This window comes from Numida meleagris, chromosome 5 (genome assembly GCF_002078875.1).
Source record: "Numida meleagris isolate 19003 breed g44 Domestic line chromosome 5, NumMel1.0, whole genome shotgun sequence".
Taxonomy (NCBI): domain Eukaryota; kingdom Metazoa; phylum Chordata; class Aves; order Galliformes; family Numididae; genus Numida; species Numida meleagris.
Genome location: NC_034413.1, coordinates 9,734,696 through 9,761,984, shown reverse-complemented (window position 1 = coordinate 9,761,984; position 27,289 = coordinate 9,734,696). Strand labels below are relative to the sequence as shown.

General features: G+C 41.9%; 1 long non-coding RNA gene across 2 annotated transcripts; it reads left to right on the top strand.

The window, feature by feature from the left end:
- Positions 76-17,876, top strand: LOC110399377. Of its 2 annotated transcripts, XR_002439151.1 has the most exons (6): positions 76-7,389; positions 12,878-13,085; positions 14,678-14,742; positions 14,822-15,361; positions 16,234-16,309; positions 16,947-17,876. It is a non-coding gene; the product is annotated as an uncharacterized LOC110399377 (long non-coding RNA). The 2 variants fall into 2 exon arrangements; XR_002439152.1 differs by lacking the exon at positions 16,234-16,309.

The following is a 27,289-nucleotide window of genomic DNA, read 5'->3' as shown; positions in this document are numbered from 1 at the left end:
ATCACGTGTTTCCGGAGCACGGCACTGATTGGTGGAGCGCTTCCATCACGTGAAAGGGGGACTCTGATCGCAGCGCAAGGAAATAGGATGGGAGGGTGTAGGCGCGTAGCGGCTCGTGTGGGGGCGATCACGGGCGCACGCGCACAGTTGGGAGTGGTGGCGCGGGGCCGTTGGAGGCGGGCGGGGCTGCGGTCTGTGGGGAGCCGGGTGTTCGCGGCCCGGGGGTTTGCTGAGCCTGCTAGGGCGGGAGCCTAAGTGGGGCTGCGCGCTTTGCTGGGCCGTGCTCGGCTCTTTGCTCCTGGGTTTCTTTCTGAAACTCCACGTCCTCCTTCCCAAACCGTGAGAAACCAGGGTGGTAACAGACGCGATCCTGCTCTCCGGCGCTGGCCTGGCCTGCCTTGCCCTGGCCTGCAGCCGAGGGGCGGCCTGGCAGGGCTGCCTGCAGCTGGAGCAGTGTCCCCAAAATCACCAGTGCCACCCAGGCAGACAGCCCAGGTCCGGCAGGCAGCGCCGTGCTGCTCACCCGTCTCAGCATTTGGCAGCACCAAGCGTGAGTGTCTGCTGGCTGCTCAAGTGCTGGTCTGAGCTAGGCGGTGTTTAGTGCCAAACAACGCAGAGCGGTTTTGGTATTTGGTCCTGCTAATACTCGCTGCTCTCTTGAAATACACATAAAAGCATTTTCTGATAAGACTGTGGTGTTGAAAAGGTCAGCAAACCTGCTGATGTTGAGCAGCCTTAACCACTGCGGGCACACCTGTGAGCTATAACGCATGTTACTGCAATTAGCTACAGCTCTGCATCTTGAAACAAGAAATCCAGTCTGTGTCTGCAGCAACAAAGCAACAGAGGATGCATGTGGTGACCACACCTCTCCAAAGGCAACGCTGGGAATAATTTTGCTCAAATAGGCTTGCTCAGTTATGTTTATCCCAAAAAGAGACAGAGGAGAGTCTTTAGCTTTCTTTACTCTAATAAAGTGAGAGTCTGCTGGGGGCATTTCCCCGTAGGGTGTCTCAAATTATCGGAGGGCGCAGCGTCCTTTTCATCCCCATCTCCTGGCTGTATGGTCCCTCTTATGTTCCTCATTGGCTGAACTCCTCGGAGGTTGCAGACTTCCCAATCCATCTAATACATGTTTCCCATATATGTAACCCCCCTTCGTATCATGCGTTGCGTATGTAATTAAGTCCAAATTTATGCTGCTCAGGGCAGATAACTTAATATTAATTAGACTATTAAGCCTGCACAGTAAAGCCAAAGTTCATAAGTTGTTGATAAACCTTTGTAACTGAAGCCTTATTTGGTGAGGGTTTACAAAGTAAATACAGACATCAAGCGGAGAGGAATGTGCAAGTCTCTGCACAACTTGTCTGCAAGGACACCTTGTTCACAAGCCGCTTTTATCTCTGCAGTGATGTAGCAAAAGAGGAAAATGTTTGTGGTAGCCTAAGCAGGAACAAGACTAGGGAGACTGTTTTACTTCTATAAAACATTTTGTTCATAGCTAATACTGAAATCATATGTACAATTCTAGAATCTGGAGCTCTCTGTGATCTGCAGAGATCTAAAAAGATCAATCAGCATTGTTGAATGGCTGGAGAAAGTGCCTTTCTCTCACTGAAAGGTGAAATACCCAATCTGGTGTCTGTTAAAGGTAGACCGGGAGGGACTTGATTACAATATGTAAATAATTTGACAGGAACACCATATGAAGTACTCAAAACATAAAAGCATCAAGGGGCCCAGCTGATTGACAGCTAAAGGTACACAGAATAATGTTAGAAAATTCAGTAAATAAAGATGATTTACTGGAAACTAACCACAATGGCAAGAAAGAGGGGATATTTTTTTCTCTTGTTTTCTTCAGATCAGGATAATGCCTGTTCAGAAGCTCTTTCACCACATGGTGTCATTTAAGCGCGTGCTTCTACATATAGGAAAACAACCCAGGACTTGAAACCACCAATCTTTAACTCTTATGAATCAGAGATTTCAGTTAATTGTATCCTTAAAATGGACTTGTCTTCACCTTGGACTACAGATATTTTTCTGTGCTTGACAAAGATCCTTTATTTTGTACAGAGGAGAAATGCAATATAATACAGACTTCTTACTATCTTACAGATTGCAGTTCTCAAACAGTATGTTTTACAGTTCATGAAATGGCCAGTGTTTGGAGAGTTATCTATTAGCTCTCTTTAAACCAATGTATATCCAGTTGCCAAGATTTTGTTCTTTCTGTATTTGTTAAGGGATCAAAGGAAGTTCATAAAGGAAGGCATATTTGAGCAGCAGAACTTCTTCTCTTCACAAATCCTTAGGTTTTATGAGCTGTGCATATGCTGCAGTGTGCTGGGAGGTAATGTTGTCGTCCACCAGCTGATGTATGGACGTGCTTTTGGGCTGTCTCTGGCGGTTGTTGTCCAATAGGTGGTGCTGCTGCTGCACAAACACGGCATCACGAGCCCTAGTAACTAGCATCGCAGGAAACTTTTGTCAGACAAAAAATACACCTCTTTTGACATTACTTTTGTACTTGGAACTAATGGCAGTATATAGCTGAACTTATTTTCGAAGATATCCGGGGCTATCCAGTCTTTTGATGTGTGCATGACTTATGTTGTATAAACAGTCTGAAATCAGCACTGTTCTGCATTCCCTAATGTTAAGTCCTGAAGCAGTAAAGAGGCAAATATGAGGTGAGAGCTGAGCCCTCAGCAGCCAGTAACGCAACAGAGACAGTTATACCAAAGGCTTAATGTCCTTGCTGTTCAACTTCATATGGACAGATTGCTGTGCCCAGCACAGGGACCTTGTCACTAGCAAAAACGCGGCTTTTGCAAACAAAACAGCCTGTCTTCATCACAGAAAGTGCAATCCAAATGTAGGCCCAAATAGAGATGCTGGAAGTTCTTACACTTTCCTGGTAGGCTGCCTGGCAGGTATGTCCTGGTTGCAGGGCGCTATGTCCACCTTGAAAGTTGGCGGTCTCTTCCTTGCGATCAAACTGCCGAGTATCTCTTGATGCTTCAATTATGAGCATTGTTTTCCTGAAGATGTTTTTGTTTTCCTTTTAGTTGAACTGTGCCTCTGAGTAAAGCTTGGTTTTTGTTGTTGTTATTGGTTATTCTGTTTTGCTTTTTGTTTGTGTAGCTGTTTGTTACTGTGGGCCGAGCTATCCACTTTGTCCGTAGATGCAGTTATGTGACATTTGCTATTACAGGGCATTGTTTTTGTTGCTCCTGCAAAATTTGGGCTGAATTTTTTTTCTGCTCACTCTTTGGTTCTGGCAAGACTTTTGAAACCTTCAGCAGCTTCAAGTTGCAAAACTAAATTACAGAAAAAAATGCTGGTGGGCTGGGCGTGTGATTACAGGTGAACAGGTATTTCACTGAGACGTTCCAGTCCCTCTTCATTCTAAATGGTGGACTTGAAATTTCATACAGAAATTCTTCTTGTTTTAAGGATGGTTTGGTTCTTGTTGGTTTGTTTGTTTGTTTGTTTTTGCCGTTACACTCTCCTGAAACTTGGCCTAATTATTGGTTTTGGAAATACCTGTTCTTACAGGAGTTTGTGAAGTGAATTAGGTAAACATCCACAGCTCTAAACATAATTAAACTTTCTATAACCCCGGTAGCTGACCTGAGGTATGGTGCTAAGCAGAGAAATTGAGAGTTCTAACATGTTCTGTACTCTGAATGATTACAGTAATTATGCCCCATCAGTGAAAAGGCCCAGTGACTCAAAGTGAGGGGGAGAGGTGAATCAGAATTGAATGAGGATTAAGAGACAGGGCGGAGCATCATGGAGATAAGAAAAGGTCAGAATTAGGGAGAACTGACAGCAAGCCTGCATACATTAGGGCATCATCTGCTCCAGAAGAGTCTGAGGTTCTGGGATTTCTGTTCACCTGCTGTTGACAGTTTTGTGAAAGTCAAAATGGTGGCTCCTGTAGGAAATCACAACCTGCCAGTGTACAGCTGGTCTGTTTGATGGGTCTGCGTCAGGCCTACACAACAGGCAGATTGTCAGGTGGTTTTTCAGCTCAACGTGTGCCTCCAGTATGGAGGAATATGCCAAGTTAAGGTGTGACTTCTCTCTGCGAGGCACTCTACCATCTGCATCGGTGAGCGTGTCAGCGCTGGCTGCCTGGGGACATCAGCAGGCTGCTAGAGATGCTGGTTCTGCAGCTCAGGGTGCTGGGAAGGCTGCGGCCAAGATTACCTCTGTTCACACGAGGTTTGGATGACAGTAAAGCTGAGAAGATGATGGGAGGTTGGAAATAGGGAGCAAGGGCCAGCGCAGTGGGTAGAAGAGCCTGGGAGGATTAGAGGAGCCTGAAGCAGTGAGCCAGCAGCGTGGGAGGGTTGGGAAGCAGGAACTCGAGGTTAACATGGGAACAGCGTAGGGGTACTTTGTGTTTATGTGTGGGGAGAGACCTGGGAAGCATGGAACAAGGAGTGCTGCTGTGATGAATGGAGGGGCTGGTGTGGGGGGAGGAGACAAAAGCCTGGCAGCAGCAGCAGCAGCGCTCTGCCCGCGGGAGCTCCGCTGTGTGCCAGCAGCCACTGCTTTGCGCTGGCATCTGTCACTGGTGCCCCCACAGCTGCTTCTGTGCTGCTGCCCTCAGCCCTGGATACAACCCACCCCTGCTGGTGCCAGCAGTGCAATGGGCTCCTTGGGTGACTGTTTTCATTTTATCACCCGCTTTGCTTTTTGTCTTTTATTGATGCAAGCAAACACGTTATGTTGTGAGAATTAGTATGAAGGCAAGCACCTGAAATCACAGCATGATCTCGCCTACGTGTCCTTAGTTTGACCACTTCTCCTTGTGTGTTAGGCTACGGTCTTTAATTACATTGTCAAATGTCTTCTTCCTCTTTATCTCTGTTCCGTTCAGTACACAGGATTTACAGTAATCAAGGAGGTGTAGATAAAATCATAAAGAATATTGTAGTTTTTAAGTTCTGCTTCTCTTTTTGTTGTATTTTAAAGGAAAGGAAGATGAAAGAAGAGAAAATGAGGTTTGCAAGAGGGCAACAGAGCATCGCTATAGAGATGTGAATTTAGTTTCCTGTGTAGGATTATCTACACTGCGTGAATAATGTGGACTCATGTATAGAAGAAAGAAAGCTTAGAGTGTAAACTTAGAGCAAGTTGCCCTGTGGGACATCGAAAACTTACCGAAGGAGCTCAGATTTGGCTGGAGGTACTTCTGCTGCCAGGGGGGCATGATTGGATTGCCTTTGGGAACTCTGTACCTTCCTGGTTTTGAAGAATCATAACATCTTGACCTGCAACAGTTACCATTCCTAATCAGCATTCCTTAAGCCGTATTGGGTAGCTGTTTTGGGTCGTCAAATATAGAATGAAGTATTTTGAGAAGAGATAATTTATTTGTAAAGAGAGTACTATTTATTTGATGTCTCTTCTAAAGTTTATGAGATCAGAACGTTAATTAGTCCCTCAGACACCTTTGGTTATTTGTATCTCTATTTCTCTGCCCCCCAGTAGAATAAGGGATAATAAAGTTGCATTATGTTATGGAAATTAATATTTAAAGAATGCTGAGATGTAGTACTGATGACTATCAATGAAAGGCAGTAAGAAAAGGAAGAACTCTCTTTAAAATAGAATTTGAGGAGTCCTTGGCAAAGACTTTATCTGAAAGAAGAGGTGGAAATGTTGAAGTTATTCTGGCAAGTTCTGCTGACATTGAAACAGGTTGTGAGCAGAATGAAAGACTATTGAAGTCTACTTTATCATGCCATGTTTTACTTCCATGCTGTGAACCTTGCCCACAGTCAACATTTCTAGTGGTGAACTATGCTAAGGTTATTTTTGCTATTTACTTGGCACATGAACCTCTAAAGAAACATCAGCTATTCTAAAGTAGCTGCAGAATTTGTGTGGACCCACATACTTTCTTCACCAACATAAACATGTATAGTCTGTGTAAAATGCAAAATATGCACATCCCTGTTCCAAACTCTTTCGTCATTCCTTTTACTGACAGACTTTGAGACACGTTCTCCTAAGTGAGAGAATTTCTGAAGTATGCATATAGCGGTGAGATGTGGCAACAACCCATCTTGTTGCAAGAATGAACTTGTTAAATATTCCCTTCCACAAGTAGCGTTAGTCACTACTTGAGCCGCAAGACTGCTTTCATGTGGTTTAACATCCTGTTCTTGGTAATGTTGTCTTGTCTTACACCTGATGCAGTGCTTAGGGAAGCTGAAATTCCTGCAGATGTTTCCTCTGAAAATGAAACTGAAATTTCCCTTACAGTAATTGTTGTGCATGTCACTGCAGCTGTCTCCAAACAAAGTCATTTTGGATTCTTGGCAAGCGAATATCATTATTTAGAGGCTAATAATAAAAGGAGGGTATCTCACTTGAGCAGTTAGAACTCTCTTTGTCAATATTTCCAGTTATACGTCACTTGAAGGGGAAAAGCATGTGGAGCTACTTGTTGATATTTCTTTACATTCTAACTTTCATATTAAAATGTTGCAATATCTATGTTGAAATGACGGGGAAACCAAGAGGGCAGGTTATCGGGAACATACTAAGATATAGCAGCGCTGCAAGCCTACCTAAATGATTCTTGTTTACACAAAGGTATCAACACATCTAGGCACTGGGATAATTGTTATTCATTGTGTATTGAGCAAAAGCATGGGAACTTTTTGTTTGGTTGCTTTTTAAAAATTTTACTTTCAAGGTTTGCTCTCACAGGTGCTATTGACACTCTTTACTTACAAAGGAAAAAATGTGGAATTGATTTGTTATGCAGTTTCATACGCTGTATTTTTTTCACAAAGATTTGGATTCCCTGTGCTATGCTTCCTTTGAGAGAGAACTCAGTTCTCCAGTGTGGTTATAGATCCAAAGTCTTTCCAAAGCTTCAGGGCTGCAGAAGAATTTTCATCTTGGCTTGGTACTTCGTTAATTTAAGAATGGGTGATGGATTCTAAGGAGGTCATCTGCAGTGGGGATGTTTGTCCTCTTCTTGGTCAAGCCTACTGGCATGATTTGGTGAGAGCGTAAAATCCATTGTTTTATGGCAGTGGACCCTGAACTGTTGCCAGCAGAGAGAGCGTAAAATGAAAAGCAGATGTTGTCATTGGGAACAAGATAATAATAATTATGGTCAGTGACCATTACAATGGGCATTATCCCTTGTAATAAATTTTCTTCTTGTATTAATGGGATTTTTTTTCCAAGGAAAATAATTCTTGAATTGACAGAGGAGATGGTTGTATCCAACAGTGGGCAAAGTGCTGTCACAAATTCAAACACGTTGCCAGTGGAGGAAATCTGAGTTTGTTTCTGCAGAAGTTCCCAGCATCTCTGCTACCACCCTTAGCATGCCATGCTAATGGAGTAAGTTTCTCTTGTAAATTTAATTTGTAATGACTGTCTGGTTTGATACTATTGCTGTACCTGTTGAATGAATCAACTTGGTGTTCAATCACACTAATTATTTAGATGCAGCCTGCTTTTCTCACAGTTTTTAGGCTTACACCAGGTCAGTAATGTACTGAACTTTTACAGGACAGGTGCTGGCCAGAGCATGTTTAGATCCAACACTTCTTGTGTTTGTCAGGGTGATCTGATGTGTAGTTTTTAATTGCATAAAGGGAAGATGCAATGTTTCACAGCGTAAGGAAGGATGGACAAGGATGGACAACTAATCAGGTAAAGTGCAGCTGAGAGCTGAGCCTTCTGGGTTTTAAGGCTTGGTGGGTTTTTATGCTTTTTTTTTTTTTTTTTAAGCATCAGTCTCAGAATCTCCTTGGGATTTACCAAGCAGGCAAATAAACGTGAGAAGCTAAATATGGATCCCAGCTGCCTGCGAGCGGTACTGCTCCGTGGCTTTAACACGAGTCACAAAGCTGCTTTATGTCTAACATTTTTTCCTCTTTCTGCCCTCCCTCCCACACCTGATGAAACTATTTAGCTTTGAAATGTCGGGAGGCCACATACCTGAAGCAGCAGTGGGCTTGTTTAAACATCATTTGCCGGTATTATAGATCCAGATATGACTAATAAGGAAATTTCTTCATTTGGTGTCAGTGGATGACCAGTTTGTGCTAGCATGAGGAACAAAGCCAGCACGAGGAGGTTGTGTTGCCCAGGGAGCAGCTCTGTCCCTGGAGTGAGTCACAATGCTGATGTCTTAAGCCACAGGAAGAAAGAGCAGTAACAAAACTCAAATGTCTCTCTCTCTTTTTTTTTTTTTTCTTTTTGCCTTCTGCCTCTTTCTGGAGATAACTCCATGCAGACTGATGTCCCTGACACCCCTACTGTTAACATTTCTAGAATTAGAGCATTCACAATTTCCCTTTTGCTGTAATAAAATGAAGAAAGTAACTACCTGGTAAACCAGAATAGGGAGCATGGAAAATACTTATTTGCATATCCTTAGTTGACTTCTCATAGTAAATTTCTTTTCTAGTCACTTTTGGGATTCAAACGTACATTACCAAAGAGGAGAAGACAGAGACTCATTTTTCTCCCAGTATCTGTGTTTCTTTTGGAGTTAGAGAGCAGGCAAAACATCGTTATCATTACCAAATTACTGCACATTCCGAAATGGTATTGACAACAGTAGTGGGAGACATCCCTGCAGCAGAGCCGCTCTGTGCTTGGAGTGTGGCTGTGTGCTCAGCACTCCCCTGGGTCACTGCTGAGATCGAGAGGGCAGTGTGTTCGCAGCTGACAAATGCTTTTAGTGGCGTCTTCAATTTAGTCAGTAGATCTTTCCTAATTCCATTTCCTGCTGTACTAAAAACTGCCTACCAGTAGATGATGATGCTTTTCAAACCATGAAACCATCTTAAAAATTTAATCTGGCTAATATGTAAAACCAGTAACAGAATCAGAGCTCAATAAAATATAGACATGGTTTCAGACTAATGTAAAGCAAGATCAAATTAGGCTGTGATATAATTTTAAGGCTAACCTTGAGGGAGCTGTTGTCAGGAACCATGGTTTGGAGTGGTTGAAATATTAGATCAGCCATGCTAATCCTTTCTTTTTTATTTATTTAGTGAAACCTCTTGGGAAATACTCCATCTAGATTTCTTTGGAGCTTCTGAACAGATCTGATCAGGGAAACAGTATTGTTTTTGAAACTCTACAAGTCTCTGTGGACTATTACTATCATCAGCTGTATTAATAATACAGGTGATTTTAGCACAGAGTGTTCAGTAGCTATTGATTCACTACTCCTTTGGAGCTAGTCAAGCTTCCAGAGAGTATATTTCCATTTGCATGGTATTAAAACACTCTGTGTGTCTAATAAGACCAATTATTGACATGTCAATATCCTTAAAGTAGAAACAGGAAGAGAGGAAGGAGAATATGAAATAATAGACGGAAGGAAATTAGGGGTGGTTTAACCTTCAGATGAGGGTTAACAATTTGAGTTCTGCTGCAAGAAGAAAGGTAACTTTGAATCAATATATAGTGCATACTGCCTGAACAAACCGAACTAAGTTAAATGCACATTTGCCTCACAAAAAAAAAAAACAAAAAACAAAAAACAAAAAAAACCAGAACAGCCTTGTGGAGTTGTTTGTTTTCATTAGGCAAATCTGCCTCTGCTTGGATTTGTCTTTGAAGCTGTGAAGAGTAGAGCTAAGTGGTATTGCTTGGGCTTAGTTAACTTTGCTTCACTGTGTTTTGCTTTTGTGCATTAAAAAAATTAACAAAGATTGTATTTTTATTTAGAGGCTGTTCTTGTAATAACATGCTCGTTAAATGTATTCTTAAGTAGTTTTAACTGCATGGCTTTCTCTTCTCTTGCTTTGCCATTACGATGGGCTTCCATTTGAGTTAACTTCAACTGTGTTAGAAGTTCACTTGGTTGGAGACAAGGGTCTGAGATGTCCCTTGGGCAGACAGTGAACTGCCCATGGAGAAAGCAGCACACAGGTAGCATGAGGATGTGGGCCCCAGTGGAAGGGGTCTGTGTCTTAGTACCATGTTTGAGGTGTGTGTAAAAGCATGTATGATGCAGAAAAGTCGGGTACCTTAAGGTTTTGAAAGCTTACTACACAATTAAGCCATTTAGGAGTCCCATTTATAGTTTTGTGCTATTGCTTCTATAGTCAGGTTTCATCTTCTGATTCGTGCAAGCATCTGAAAACAAGAGGACATGCAGCTAACTTGTTCGTGCACCCATATTCAGATTTGGTTCTAGCTTGTGAGGGGAGATAGCTAAGATAAGCTCACTGGTGTTCATCTGGTGTTCCGATGTAGGCCGTTACTGACATCTCTCGTGGGAGAGCTGTGTTTTGATAGGGTTTATACAAAGAGGGTAACTTAAAGCATGGGGGCCTGAGGTATTGATAGGGATTTGATTTTGTCACTTTTTTTTTTTGGTCACATCTTACCATTGCTGCACATCTGCAGAGTGGAAATATCACAAGATAGAGGGTGGCAGGCACGTGACTTATGCCATACATTCAGACCCCTCAGCTGGCGCATATAATGACAGGAGGGTTCTTGGTTGCTCAGCTAAGTTATTTATTTTACCCATTGATGCTTAAAATAGTATCGAGGCAGCCTGACGCATGCTCTGCTCTCTTGTGGCCCACATAACATATGTTGATGTGCAAGCTGTGAGCCCTCTGTTCTTCCATACCGCGTCCTTCCTCCCTGCCTGCTGTTGCAGCCTGACCCTCGCATTCCCCTAGTGCTGGTGGATGGAGCGTGTGGCACCAGCATGGGCTGAGCCATGGGCAGGTGACGCAGAAGGTTCTGAAGCACACCACTTCATAAAGCTACAACTCACAGGAAAAAATGAGTGTCTATCAGGTAAATACGCCAATGGAAATGAAACTTTGGGACACTTCTACAGACATGACTAATCCTACGCATGCTGTTACTCAGCTTGCGAAGCGTATTATCAGGAAAGGTCCCAGAGCTCCTAATTATAAGCTAATAAATGAAAACCTCATGTTTTCTGTAATAAACAGAATCATTGAATCTAATTTTGTCGTCTGTTCCTTTCCCCTTCAAAAAATAAACCACTAAATGTTTATAGCCCTGCAAGAGAGGGAGCATCATTCATAGTGAACGTGTGCTTTGCCTGCAGTTCATGTGTTTCCCTCCTGATTCTTGATGTTTCTCATTTCAAAATCTTAAAACTCTGAAAACTGATTGACGCCAAATCAATTTGTAAAAGCATACTTTTGGCTTACTTTGTCATTTATGAGCTGCATGATGACGAAAGCAGTTGTAATTTATCGGGCTTGTATCATCAGTCAGTTGTGTGTGGTGGCTGAGGGTAATTAGAAGGGACTACAAAACAAATGGTCTTTTTGGATGGACATGGTAACAGAACTTCAAATAAGTACATTATTTATGGTTTGGTTATTGCATAATTAAAAATAAAATGCAGAACCTAGGCTGGATCCAAACTTGCCATCTGATTTATTTTAAAATATGGATCAAATCAAGCAGATCCTATCACAAATTTCTGCAAGGATATTAGGTTTATTACACTTTTCCTTCCTTAAATTTTTATTGCAAGTCTTTAATAGGTCTTTGAAAGTTAACGACAAAACAAAAATGAGTTAGTCCGAAAATTTCAGCAGAAATCATGGCTTCAAGTTTTTTCTTGGCTTTCTTGCTGCCAACCCCCAAAATTGCAGATGTGAATTTCCTCCTCCCTCCTTTTGGTCCAGGTTGTGGCATTCACTCGCAGTTAGTGTTTAAGGCTACATCTTCTACTCTGTTTATAAACTTTCTACCACTTTCTACTCAGTTTATAAACTGCCTGAGTCCCAAGATCTATGTATGCAAAACATAGCATCTTCTAATCCAGATGGAATTTACACAAGGATTATTAATTTTTCTTCACGTTAATTCTTTCTCCTTTAAACACAATTAATTTCTTCAGAAAGGAATGTACTCAGCATTGTACCTATCTGTTTTGTTCTCTCCCCTGTCTGTGTGACTTTGAGGAGTCTGTTTAAGAGAACTAGGGGCCAAATATCCCATTTTCCTGCTGATCTGCATCAGGAGTAGACAAACATCAGCTCAGTCCAAGGGTTGGGTTTGGCCTTTGATAGTTGCTTTAAAAAATATTTCCCATGTTCCGTATGATCTTGGTTCTTTATTTATGGATAGTGTGAATGGGTAGAAATTACTTATTTTTATATGGTGATAAGTTTGTCTACTGTGAAAATGTAATTACTTGGAGATTTCTCAGTTGTACTTCTCACTGTAGTTGGAGGCACTGAATTAAGCTTTTGGGTGGAGTGTGAACAGCTAATTTTGATTAGTTGACCCTGGAAAATTAAATGCCTCAGGTTGCCTGTTGATTTTGAAGAAGCAGTTTATCCTTATGTTGTCAGAAGGGTTCCAGCTGATATAGCTGCAAGGTAAAATTTTACAGAGGAAGTTCTTGCTAAACATGAAACAGGTAGGCAGATCTCAGCCTGCTTCATAGAGGACAGGAATCCATGCATAAAAATGGCATCACTTTCAGCAAACCATATTTATGAGCAATAGTTCAAAGGCCAAAGGAAGGGCAGGTTGTGTTATACTGAGGCTGTTCCTGTGTAACTCATGAGTAGAGTAGATCTGTCTGCATTTCATTACATTGTCCGGTCTGCAGTCAGCCAGGCTCTGCCTAGCAGAGCTATTCATGTTCTTAGCTGAGATGGTGCAGGTTTGTTCTTGGTGGAGGTTTGTGTTCTGTCATTTAGATGCCCACATGCTTGGCAGAGGAATGCCCTGGCAAATTAGAAATACGCCAGAAAATATATTTTGAAGAAGCTGAAACATCATGCTGCACAAAGTTGACATATATTCAGTCAGTTTAGCATGTCTAAAAGCCAAAAAAATGTAATTTCAGGTTCCTTCTTCCTTCTGAGAAGTCCCTGCCAAGATGGGGCTCCAGCTGGATCCGTTTTGGAAGACAGTACTTATAAGCCTCAGTGTCCTGCCATGAGTCTGCCTGCCATGATGACATCTTGCTTGTTTATTCTTCTGCCTCTACCTCTCAACAGCAGTTTCTGCATCCACAGTATTCCTCTTTCCAGCCGTGGTTTGTTACAAGACAGGTAAGCTGAAACACATGGCTCAAAGTAGAATTGCTTTGGATAGCGAGGAGATGAGAGGATACATGCAAATTAACACTTTTACTAGCTGAAGAGCAAATGTCTTTTCTGTTTAGAACATCATGTCATTCTTGCAGTTTGCTGTTTGAATAGTGTGTCATGAGAGTGGCATCTGCCAAATACCAAGCAGGCATTTCAGTTCTTTGTGTCGTCATTCTCTATGAAATAAATGGAAGGGGTTTGAACGAAAGGCAGTCTTCATACAGCAGCCTGTCACTTTGCAAAGCAGCTGTGAAATTAGCGGGAGTACAAATGAAAAGCAGCTGATAATTAAGCTGCTGGGTGTTTTAGCATTATTAGTGTTAATTTTAAAGATAAATTAGGTAATCAAGAGAATGCTATTGAGAGGCATATATATATATATATACATATTTATTTATTTTAATATCCTAAGAAGGGTCCAGCTGGGTGATGGGATAAATTACAGCTCCTGGTAGGAATTTGGTATTGGAAAAGATTCAAGGGTCCCACTGAGCTGAAAGGAAGGGGATTGTGATGGTCAATATGGTATTCTGAAGCATGATATTTGTAGTAAATGGACTGCAAAACTTTGTATGAACTTCTTTTGTTGTTGATCTACACATCTGATTTTTGTGTTATTATTCTGGAACCCCTATCTGGGCATGAGGGGGCATGAAAGAGAATGGAGAAGGCACATAGGTACTCCTCAATTTCTGCTATTGTGGGCGTGCTAGATAGAGCATTTATCAGTGATTTTGGCTTAAGGATTGTAACACAACATGACAGAAGGCATGTGGAGCCTGTTCTTTCTATGTGTGAGTAATTGTTTAATTACCATGCCTCTTGTGTGCAATCCAAAGTAGAGGAGATCTCTTGGTATTAATCAGACCATAAGACATACCTGTATCTGAATTAAAAACCCTAAATCTAAGAGAGGATCAGAACACGACAAAACTGGCAACAAAATAGCAGTTCTTTGCATTCTGGAAGGTTTTATATTAGTATGTGAATTTCCTGAAATTCAGAGTTGAATTTGATTTGATTCATGTTTGATTTGCATGCTTGTATTGAATCATGGGACTTGCACACCTCTATGTCAGAAATCAAAGTGAGCTCTCATGAAAACATGGGCTTCTTCAGCTCCAAAATTACCTATTATACTGGGCATGAGAGAAGCTATGAATCTTGATTCTATGGTGATGCTCTCTTGTGTTTGGTGGTAGACTATTGCATGGTGCTAGTTTCTCTCAGTCTCTTCTGTCTGGCTAAGCAGCTTCTGCTCTCTTTCCCTGTGGCTGTTCACTGGCCTGCAGAACCACATGCCAGATAATACTTTGCTTCCCATAACCTCTCTCCAAATCCTGTAGCCTTTTCTACAGTGTTCACAATTAAATGTTAACAACGAGTTGCATGGGAAAATAGTTCTGCGTTACAGCTGAATGTTGTGCCAGGTCAGCAAGTCTGTGAGTGGCTGCCTGTATGTCCTTCCCATGCCAAAACAACAGGCATTCTCTTTCTAGTCTGTGAAATATAGAAGTGGCTGAGTGCACCTACTGCTGTGTTTTTTTGATTAGGGGAAGGAGATAGCAGTTTGCGGCGCAAAACTGAAATTGCCTGAGAGGGAACATGAGCCTTAATGGTAAGAATCTCCTGCCTTTCACACTGTGCTTAGGAGGAACAAGACTTCATTATCTTTGGTGCTTCTTTTGCTTTTTTAGGGTGCAGCAGTAACATCCGAAGTGCCAGATCAGGGGCGCTGCTTTTACAGCTCTGCCTGAGATAAGGGTATGTAAAATGGAGATTAATTCTTTGAGGTATGTCCTGCTTCAGCTGTGAATGTAGCCCGTGCTTCCTAATGATGGATCTGATTTGGCACATGAATGTGGCACTGAGTGACAGCTCTGTACCAAACTGCCCAGATGGTGAGCTCTTGTAAAGCTTTACTCTCTCATTCCCCACAAACCTAGTTATTAGGTTATTTTGTGTGTGAGGATCCTGCACGAGAGCATGTGCTGACTGACAGCGAGGCGAGGGGCAGAAGTTCCATGACTGGAAGAAAAAGACACTGAATCTTACTGTTGTTCTCACATATCTGCCAGAGGTCTCTGTCAAACACAGGATCCCTGTGTAGCTGACCTTGGTCTGTTGTGACTGAAGCAGAGGCGCTGGCATGAAGAAGTACGTCACATCGTGAGAAGGAGAAAGGGAGAGAGGAGCGAGGTGGCAGAGTGCTGAGGATGGGCCATGCGTAAATGATGGTGAGAACTGGGAAAAAAGAAGAGCTGTGAGGAACGCTGATCAAATGACATAAAGCTTAGGAGGAGAACACAGAGACACTGAGGCCATGGAAGTGACAGGTCTTCCTAACAACATAAGAACTACCTGAGGCTACTTCTATCAGCAGTCTGTTATGACTATGTAATACAGAAGTACATCCATTTGATGCCTAATATTGATTGAGTTATTGTTCACATAATCTTCTTTCTGCTACAGTACTGCATATCATGCACATGCAAGGCTAACGAGCAGCTTCAGTCCAAAGCACTGCTCTTCATCTGCCACGACGTAATAGCTGCTGTTGTAAAACCTAGTAGTGTCTATAAGCTGCCAGTCTGTTTCTCCAGTGCTTACCTAATAGCTAAAGTAACCCAGTAGGATCTTCAGGCAAAGCACTCCAGAACTGATATGGAAATGCTGAAGAGTCAGAACCTTACTTCCCTTTATTCATCTTCCAGGCCTCATGCAACCTGGCTCGATGTCATAAGGAAGAATGCTAGTGCTAATGCAAGGATGGAGATCGAGGAGGATGAAACCTTCGCTCCATCACAGATTCTCTTTATCACAGATTCTCTTTGTCAAGTGATAGTGACTTGTTCAACTAGTTGTACAGCAGGATCATGCTCTACTGAAGTGGTTTCCTTTCCATCAGTGGTTAACTGTTATCCCTAAGTGCATAACAAAACCATAACACCTCAGATGTTACTTGCTGGTGGCATGACAGATGCTGTTGCTGTTGTAATCAGCATGACATGCAGGGGTGGTGCTAGCTCACTAAAATTAGAAAGAACTGAAGGCTCACCCTGAAGTACAAACATTGTTATTAAGTGACTTGCTTGTTTTTGTCATTTAGCTAACAATTGTCCCATCAGAACTGGGATAATGCATGGCAGATGAAGAACAGTGATTTTATTGAACTCTCCACACAGGTGACTCATGTTTTGCTCTATTTGCTTTTTTTTTTTTTTTTTTTTTTTTTTCAATTTAATTTATTGTAAAAGACCAACTGCTATCCCAAAAGGCACACCAGGGAAAGAAATGTGAAAGCACACAAAAAGTCACAAAAACCTTTAATTTTGAATTGTTTCAAAATTGTTTCACTCACACACAGATATTTTTGCTGTCTTGGTTTGAAAAGTTAACTTTACCTCCACACCAATTTGCTCTCACCTATGATGGAAGGCATTCAGAGCCTCCATTTTTCTGCTTTCCTATTCTCAGTGAGTAAGTCCAGTGTTTCTTCGGTTAATTAAAGTTTACTGCAGGAGGAGCAGGAGTGGGTTGAGAGCACTGATGAGGAGATGACTAACAAAGTAATCGGCATGTGATTAGAGTGTGGGCTGCCAGGCACAGATTAGCCCTCCCTGGACTCTGCTTTTATCTTAACTCCATGTTTTGAAATAATTCCGTTTTAATAATATATAGGATTTCTATCCCATCTAGCTTATCACGTTAGAGTGAACTAGACAAAATGACTCAATTTCAAAGGCTCTGATTCAGCTCAGGCTGCAGCCACTCACTTGAAATATGAAGTTAGGTGACTGACTCCTCTTTTGTTTCTTACAGATTCTCACCCTGTGGGAAGTCTAAGGGGGAGAGAGTTGGTCAGAGTGCAAAATTAAGGTGACATTATAAAGCCTCCTCATGAAATGCTTCAGTGACAGTCACGTCTCAAAACTCCATGTGAACTGACAGCCACTGGAGGGTGGGGAGTATGTGGAGGTTTGACTTGTGGATAAATCATGAAGAGAAAAATAAAACTTTTCCCAGAGGGAGAGCTGCCACGTATGCTTGCAAAGAAAGTTATTTGCTTGCTCCCTGCAGTGTTTTTTTGTAATCACTTAAAAATGTGGTTTTTTCCAGTTCTTTTTAAGTAAGAAATCTTGTTTGATTACTAACACGTACCTGATGCAAAAGAACAGAAAGGCTTGCTTTAAACATGCCATATTAACATTTCCTGCTGCTACTCATATCCTCTTCCCCCTATGTAACTCTAATATCCCATGAGTCTAATACTGAGGCATTAGCTTAACTGCTGTGCAGTTAACAAAATAGTGACTTGAGGAAAGTACTGACATGCAGAGAGAATAGAGGGATGTTCATTCACTTCTGCTCCAACTCCTACATCTGCTGCTATGACTATGGGGAGGAAACCATATATGATGGGAAGAGAGAGCATAGGAGCTGTAGGTATTTGAGGGCATGGCAGGGAAGGCAAGGAAGAAATCATATGAAGAGCTGATGTCAGTGGTATGCAGATGACATGGATGCTTCTTCAGAGATGACCACCATAAAATGCAGTGCTTGTTCCATTGAAGAGTGGAGACAGCATCATCCAAGTTGCTTGAGTAGCTGTTCTTAAACAATATACTTGAAATTTGAACACTGATAGCTAGGAATAAAAGAGAAAAAAAACCTCTTGACCGTGACATACAGAAGAAAAGGAACTGAAATCACTGAATACGGTACTAATACATTATTTGTGGAATCTTAGAAAAACAGGGCAAAAAAAAAAAGGAGAGAAGGAGGAGGAAACCTTAGTTTCCCAGGGAGTCCAATGAAGTTTCAGTTTGTTGGTTCTCTCTGAGCACAGCTCGCTGTGGCCCTGCACAGCTGGTTCTTGGGAGCTTTCTACCAGAGGGTGCAAAGTCATCATTCCACCTGCTGTGGACATGCAGGAACTGTCAGGGGGCTGCCACTGCATTGCTGTCTTACTTGACAGTAGTGGAAGAACCCGAATAACTTCAGCCAGTAAGTGGATAGCACTTCTGAAAAACTCTTTTGTAATTGCTGCTTAAGGCAGCTGTGACAATCTGCATGTCTCCGAGCACTTTGTTGGATGGTGGTGTATCAAACTAGTCTTAATGAATTGGTAATTGTTTTCTTCTTGAAGGGTAACATTGGTTTACTTCTTTGATTTTAAAATTGTTAAAGGTGTTCCCTTGTAATCCACTTAAAGCTGTCAACTGAATATTTGTTTTAGAAAAACTTACAAGTTAAAATGGTGTCTTAATCAGTTTTCTTGACAAAGCACTTAATGATGCTGTACTTAAAGCCAAAACCAAACCAAACCAAAACTGTGTTCTTTATAATGCAAAGTGAAGAAGAGATTAGAGCCTTCATGCCATACTGAGGGATGGATAAATTTGTACATTAGCTGAATAGTATGTACAATTTATTGTCTCTTCAGATACTTTTCTATACAGAAAAAACAAAGTCAGTTTCAGAAATACCAAATCTGAAAAAGTCATTCTTGAGCTAGAAATGATCTTCCAGGTGCTCTCAGAAGCCAACAACAATTTTGTATGCGTCATGTTCAATTCAGCATGAAGCCCTTGAAATTGGTAATGGCAACGTGAGCTCTTCTGTTTCAATTCTTATTTATCTGAATGTGGGACTTAGGAGGGATGACGAGATAAAGTAGGTGTTGAGCACCATTATACGTTTATTTTTATTTATCTTGATAGGAGTTGGAGCTTGAATGCCCATGGTGAGAAGGTGTTTTTTTTGAGTGGCTCCAAACCCCTTATTCTTGACCATGTGTGGAGAGGGAGCAGCCTTAGGTTTTGGATAACTTAAGGGAAAAGAGATTGCTGTGGGCTGTTGTTTGTAAGTCTGAATTCAGCAGTGAAAAACTGTTAGACTGTCTGAAATGATTTTTTCTTCTCCCTCTCCTGCCCCCCAAACTAATCTGAAGACCATCACTGGTCTCATTTTGACCTGGAAGCCAGATGAGTGTTCAAAAAAAAAAAAAAAATAAAAGACAAAAAAAAAGATGGTAAGGGAGGAGATGCTATCTCACACAGAGTTTAAATTGCAGCTTTCAAAACTAGCTTGAAACAAAAAAAGGAACTTGTTAAAACAGATCATTTGGCTGTGGTTTCGCTTTTTATGGCAATGCTGCTGGAGTCATCTTAACCAGCTTCCATTCCAAGTTCCTCATGCTGCTAGCACAGCAAAAGTTAACCTATTTTTTTTTTTGCGCCTGGATCCGTTATCCATTCTGATTGCCAGTGTGGGTGTCCAGCAGCCGTGTCCAGTAATCATGCCAGCTCCCTGATGGGAATGATGTGGAATGTGGAATGCTACTAAGGAAGTTCTTGGGGAACCACATTCACAGTAGCTTTGAAGCTGTAACTTGCTGCTGTAACGGTCCTGGTTTTGCCCATCCCAATGCCTGACTCACTGGCCTGCTTGGAGCAAGGAAGAGAAGTGGTTCCTGGCACGTGGTTATCAACCGGCAGCTGTGGAGACAGGTGGCACGAGCTCCTTGTTTGTCTACGCTGTGATATCGCCTTGGAGCTCCAGCCACCAAGTACAGCTTGTGTGGCAGGCACTGACCTGCAAATGAAACTGCTCTTCATTCCAGCTGACCTGCCAGGTTTCCACAGTCTCCGGAAGTTGCAACATGATCAGGGGCTTAGCAAGACGCTAGATTCAGTTTCATTTGCTAGACTCCCAACTTAATGCTCTCCTGTGATATTTCATATCCAATTTGGGCTCTGAAATGAATGCTGCTTCGCTTGATGGCAATGAACATGAAACCATCTATTTGTCTATGCAGCTGTCTGCAAAGGTGTCAATTTTGGTTGTCATTTTTAATGTCGGTGTTTGTGCAGTTTTAAAACCTGCTGGTCTCAGTGCATTACATTGCGAGGTAGTAAAATCCCATTGAGGGAAAACTGAAAAGATTACCAATGATATCACCAAAGGAGACAATGAAGCTGCTCATACAGACAAGTGAGAAGAGCTGAAAGTTGTTTTCACGCTTCCCTTTTCCTCATCCTGAGTGGGGTGGGTGATGGCGGAGGACCCGCTATTTGCAGATGGCAGAATGATTCACCGCTTAATGGAACCTTAATGCTGGCAAGGGAAGATGTCATTAGCTGTGCCGAATCTCTGTGTGATCTGCACATTTGGTCCAGAGCATAGCATGCATCTGTGTGCTCACTCCGCCTGCTGCTCGCTGAGTTCCTCTCTCACTCCTCTGCATGCACGTCAGAAGTTGCTTGAGATAAGCTCTAGATTTATGGGCAAGTGACTTTAATGGTAAAGTGCTCTCATCTGCTAGGATGACAAAGAGCAACACTTTGCTTATTAATAGTGACTTAAGAGACAAACGGCTGGTTAATCTGTGGTAAGATACGCCGTTGGGTTTAATTTTTTTTTTTTTGTTTAAAATGTGTGGTGACTCGAGACATCATCATGGCAACTACTGTGGCCAGAACTTCTTGAAAGGTGCCACAAAGTATTGGCTTTGTTAATACCTTCAGTGTTCATTAACCTCTCACAGCTAACCTGCTTTCACTCTTCAGGCGTTCCAGGAATACTTGTGCAATGGGGATTGCTCCTTAATGTTTCCCACTAAAACTGATGTGCACTAACCAGGCACCGTAGTACTTCAGCAGTGGCATTTCCCATGCCCGCTCTTTGTGGGGAGTCTGCTACTTCACTCATGGGAAGTTGCATGGGAAAAGAAGCGTTAAACTTGAGATGAACCAGGCTTTCATGGAAGGTAACATTTGCTTTCAGGCTCCTGCTTAACCAACCATCTTCTTGTCCAAGAAGATAACTGAGGTTCTAAGTTGTAACATTTAGACTGCACTGTTTTAAAGACAATACTATTAAGAGGAGGAATGTGTTTAAAAAAAAAAAACAAGCAAGCAAAACAAGCAAAAAACCACACACACACTCACACACAAAATTAAAAAAGAAAAGAAAAAAGGAAGGCTGCCTGTTTCTGTTGTTCACGTAGGAAAGCTGAAGTTCTTCATCTGGAGAGCTCCGTATGTCTGCGTCAGTCAGCTGAGTGACTCAGTGTTGTGATGCTAATGTAGGTCTGACTGGATTGGAAGCCTAAATATATAGAACAGAGAAAAACTCGGCATAGTTTAGCTTGAGAGAAGTGAGTAATTTTTGTTTCTTAATGCATACCCTAATTTAGACCCTGTTATCTTTCGCCATTGTATTTCCCTCCAGTTTCCTTGCTCTTGCCTGCTTTGGCATGCTACCTCAGAAATACCTGTTCCTCTCTCTTTTTTTTTTTTTTTTTTGTAGCAAATAATTGTGTTTCTTTCTGAAAATCTGAGGATTTATCTGCACAATATTCCTAAATAAATGTAAGGGGTGGCCTTGCTGATTTTAGAAAAATTATACCTCCTTTAGTTTAACTTTTTTTACCAGGAAAGCAAATCTTTGAAGTGGGTAAATCACAGCAGTCATTCCTTTATCCTGGATTAAGTTCAAATACCAACTTGTCCTTAAGACCCACCTGTCTTAATCTAAATAAATTTCCAGTGCTAGGAAGGTGCTGCCTTTCTTCGGCATTGTTTGAAATGATAAGAGCAAGAATGTAACTAATCACCCTCACTGTAGAATTAATCACACAGAGCTACAAATTGCTTCCTTTGGCCAGCTACCCTACCTGCTTGCTGTTTGCCTTGTATCAGAGAAAGATACCGTGATTCATAAATGGGGAGAAAACACAGTGTTAGGAATGATAACAAGTGTATAACAACGCAGATTTGTGCAGTGTTGCATCTCAAAGCCTCATCTAACTCCTCTTTGTCTTCCAGCTGTCTACTACTAGTGATAATGTATCTGCAGACCACATTATGTACCCCATAGGGAAAGTTTGCTGGCAGTGTTTCCCCATAGCGAACTCGTAGATTTGGATATGCCTCTGATTTATTTGCTCTTACACAGTTGTGTGGTGGGCAATATTATGCTGGCAAGGAACACGCGCTACAAAACCTCTGCTGTGTCGCAGCTTGTCATACAGCAGTGCACTGTCAGAAGCAGCCCCTGAGAACATCTTGTCTTGGATGCCACAGCCATCCGCAGCTGCCAGTTGTGCGGCCCCAACAAGGCAAGGAGCTGATTCTGCTAATAATTCAGCCATCTGGGGTAAATACACCTTTAATTCTCTTCTGGAGGGTTTGTACTTGAAAGTGGAGGAGAAGGGAATGTTTGGGCTAAAGTAAAAAAAGAATCTTGTAAATGATCCTCCAGCAAGCACCTCTGTGCCATGCAGGCAGCGAGGCTGGCAGTGATAACGTGGCATGATTCTTCCACTGTGCTTAATAGGGGAGTACCTTATCAGTGCATAATGCTGGAGTGTTTCTTGGATGTCTTTTCCTGGGTTGTAGTCACATGATCACAGAAGTAACTTACCAGCAAATAAGCTTACTTTGTGCAACACTATTTTTTAGTATTTTATTAGCAAGAAAGCTTTGTACAAACACCACCAAATTCTTGCAAAACAGTGGAGATAAAATATCAGTTTAGATACAGTTTAATGGATCCCAGGAGGGACTAATAGGTTTGGGGTAGCTGGAAGTGGGAAGGGTCTTGGCCGTCCTGTGGAATAAGCTGCCTGTACCAATGGTATGTCAGGAATGTACCTGGAATGGCCTCAGCTTGACAGCACAGGCTCTCCCTTGACTCACGTTATCATCTGACAAGAAGTGAAAGGGACCAGAAATTCAAATTCCAGCTTAGCAAATAGGAAGAAGTTAATACATGTCCAGACAAGCTGTCAGCCCAGGATATCGGCTTGGAGGCCTTGTGGGCAGTCAGACATCACTTCTTGTCCTGTCCCAGCTTGGGCTGAGATAACTGGTCTGCAGTCTGGTACCTTCTGGGAGCAGCTGGGCAAGCTGGCCAGATCTTCATTCTGCAGCAAGAGAGTAATCTGATTTGTTTGTTCCTTGCATTCTCAGTCACCTTGCTGAATTGCGTAACTGGAGAGGAGGTAGGGGGGAAAATTGTGGTTTGCTGTAATATATGTTATATGTAACATGTTGCAGTGTAATATATGTGCTGTTATATGCAATGCAATGCAAAAAAAAAAAAAATTAAACTCACCCAATATTGGAATGTGAGCAATTCTCTCCTATTACCCAGAAGCAGTCAGCTCAGGAGCCGGTTATGTGTAATGCACCAGTCATAAAGCAGTGGGAGTATGTTAAAAATCAGGGAATGGAGTGAAAGGGGGGCTGGGGGGTAGTCTTGGAAATGAGTAGTCCTCTCCCACTCAGCAAGGCAGTTCCATTATCTGAATTAGTATAAAAATACCCACCCACTCCAAGGAATGCACTAAGTCGCTCCCTCCATGCCAAATACCTCTGATTGAGAGTAATTACTTGCTTTTGACAGAGCCCAGCATGGATCTGCATGGAGTGTTTGAGTAGGAGGTGAAAAATCAGCAGCTAATGTGATGGCTTCTGTTTTTGTTTTATTTATTCTGAAACTGTTTTCCAAGCCCAAATAGCAGCCTGCCAGGGAAGGTGTGTCTCTGCTTGGGGTTCATTATAGTTGTTATCTAGCAACATGTCTGGCTAATTGCACTTGGTTTGTGAGTGACAGCCTTTGATTGGACAGCATTACTTCCCCCTCCTGGGGAGGGGGATACTTTTCAGGTCACAGATTAAGTCATTGCTAGATAACAATTTCATGGCATGTTATGGCAGCACATGCTTGGACTAAAGACTGCCACCGCTTAACCCTCTCAGCCCTTTTCACACATCTGCTGGAAACATGAGACAGGGCTTAAATCTCGCAGCTGATTATCTGCCATTTTATAGCAGCATGAGGACCTACATTTGCCACTTCAGGCTCAACTCTAATAAGAGCTGAGTATAGCGTTCAGTGACTTCATGCAATGATGTCCAAGTTGTCATTACTAGGAGACCTTCACTCCACTTGGATGCAGAGACAGTGGAGTAGAGAGCTTCAAGATGAGGCATTTTAAAGAGCAACTCCTCTGAGCAGCCTCCAGGTCCTGGGTAAAATCTCAAGAAACTTAAGGGCTCTTACAAAAAATATCTGCTATCAATAATAATCAAAGCATCATCCTTTGTCATGCGGTCTGTTGGACAACATTTCTGACCCTATGCCAATTCTGACACTGAGTATGGAGCATCAAAGTCCAATGTGTTCATTCATTAGCAGCTTTTGTTCTGCAGGTCTTAACTGAGGCCAGCATTTTGGAAACGATTTGAGGAACGTACCATTCCTGTAGTGCTCTGTATTTGCTATTTGAGTTGAGTTGCTTAAGGAACATGCACAGCACTCTGCTGTCTGATGGGTTTTAGTTACCATCTGCAACTCTTAACAAACACAGCGTCTCACTGCTTGCATTTTTCATAGCTCTCATTTTGCACTACCACCAGTGTGGGATTACAACACGGATAGCCTGCTGTCGGTATTACTTTACATTCATGCTGAAAGACTCAGCTCTCCCAGCTATCACAACATTTAACATGAGAGTGTTTTTTATGAATCTGGTTGGAAATGCATCAGCTCTTGTAATGATGTGAAATTCTTGCTTCCATTTCGTTAGAAGAAAGAAAATTAAGACTGGTTAAATATCTGCAAATGATGCATTTCTGAAGAAATGAGAAAATACTGTTTGTTAGAGACAACTACTTTAAAGTTCCTACCTAAAATCATGGTCTCTCAAAGGTAAGGCTCACAGCAGTTGTCAGTGGTGTAATAGCAAATACAGCAGTGATGGGGTTGTTCCTGGTTTCCTCAAATGAAAACAAGAGTGGGACATGAGCCATGATGAGAAATATTAGCAGTTGCTTGAAAAACAGATTTCCCTGAACTGTAGAGAGGAAATGCCTCTACTTTGTTCCTTGGGAACTGTTGAGCTTTTCTAATAGAGGGGAGGCCTTAGGATACCCTGAGGTCAGCTGGGTCTCTGCAGCAGCTCAATCACTCCTAACCTTCCTTTTGTAGTGCTTCATTTGTTAGAGGCGGGGCAGCTGTTCTGAAAAGTCAAAGGGGAGTCAAATCTTTCTTTCTGGAGAGTATGTGAGCTAGGAGGAGGCAAGAGAGCAAGGAAAGCAGGGGAAACAACTTGTCTCTTCATTGCTTTTCTTATTTCTGTTTTCAGTAGAGCTATGAATGTCATTTCCCTCCTAGCGTATCTGGAGAGTGAAGTGTTCCTGCTACTGAAAAGGTTCATGTGACTCCAGCAGTAAGTTTTTGTGTTGTGCTCCCTTCTCTTTTCTCGAAGGAAGCATCTAAGGGCAGGATAGAGAGCTGTGCATATCCTTTCCCTACCACAGAGCCTGATTTTTCAATGCCTCCTGTTGGTTATCTTTGTTTGGGCTTTTATTTTGGTTTAAACATCATCTAAGATCACATAGTGGCCTTTATCAAGGCTGTAATAGGCAGGGTTCTGCCTCATACAAAGTTCTTATCTTTCTTTCTTCCCCAGCCATATCTCCTTAGCTGGTTATTTTAGGGCAGAAAATGAATAAATAAATGAATGAATGGATGCATTCTTTCTTGACTTTCCTGGAAGGTTCCTCAGGTTAACATACTTAGTGTAGGAGGAAAACTGGCTTTGTGTTTGCCCTTGGACTGTTTTGCAAGTAAAACAGGGAATTCAGCTCGTGGGGATGTCAGTTAATTTTGCTTCCTTTCACTTACACAGAATTCACTTTGCTTTCTTTACAGAAGTATTCATGATGCTGTAATTATTTTTTTCTTGTGTAGCTTAAAACGCTCTGTTGAACAGAGCTCTGAATGTAAGGGCTTAAACAGGCTTTGAGGCAAATGATACTACAAATGCTTAGAAAAGCATTTTCAAATCTGCAGAACGCTTTGTGTAGCCATGGCTTTGCTTCCCTTGCACACGTACGTTTGTTGTGTTGTGTAGTATCTCGCTAATAAACTGTTCGGTGGACTGCAGCAGAGCTGTCTCTAAAGGTATGCTACAGAAATAGAACAATTTGCTGGTTCTGTCTGTCAGGACGCTGGCTCATCTTAAGGATTTATCTACCTTTATTTACTGCAGGGCCATCTATGATTTCAACTGCAATATGATAGGTAGCAAAGCTTACCATCAGCTCATGTACTTTTTGTAAACATCATATAAATAGGTATGAGATAGGGAACTGAAACGCGTGCAGGTGATACTGGTAAAAACACAGCTGAGGAAATACACACTTCACAGCCTCTTGCTTCCTGCGGCTGTTGTGGGCATTGTTGTTTATAGACAGGGATGCCCTGTCTGCTAGAATGATATCTGCATTCGATGCTCTCTTAACTCCTGAGCAGCTTCTAAAGTAAAGTCCTGTGTGAGGACCAAATGAGAACTTGGGGTCTAATTTTGGCAGAACAATGCCTGTTCTAATCTATTGTGTGTTTTGACCCTATCTTTGCAACACCGTACCTGAGAGTGAGGAGCGTTTGAAATCTGGTATAAATGTCATGCTTTGAACTTGAATGCACTGGTAATTGTATCTCCAAAGCATGAAGATGTTTTGCACAAAGTGACTTCATTATAAGCTAATGCTCAAGTATGCAAGCAAGCTGATGAATGGATAACTGGCTTTTGTTTCTGACCAGTTAGAGATGGGGAGGAAAAATGCTTCAAAAACATGACTGAAATCTGTCAAGCTGAAGGGATAAAGTTGGGTTTATGAGACTCCCTTGCTCTTTTGCTGAACTGAATTTCTCCCAAGTCAATTAATCTTCCTTATAAATAGGACAATTCCAGACTTTTCTTACCCATTTGTGTTCACATCACACCTGAATACAACCTGTTGTTCCTAGGCAGTTTCTTCCCTTTCATAGTTGACTGCTGAAGACAATGGTGATGTCTCACTTTCTCATCATCATGCAGAGAGGAAGGTATCATCTATGTGAAAGTGACATCAGTCATTAATGCAAATAGGAAATTGTATTGGCCCCTCTGAAATAGATTTCTTTTGACTTCATCAGGTTAGGGTTTTGCAGAGAGCTGGGTTTCAGAGAGGACAACCACACTGATTGAATGAAACTGGCATTCCTAGTGTTCCTCCAAATATGAAGTTGCCATTGCAGATAAATTACATAGTAGACCTAGACACAACACTGTAAGTTTTATGAATTTAATTTGTATGTTTAGAATT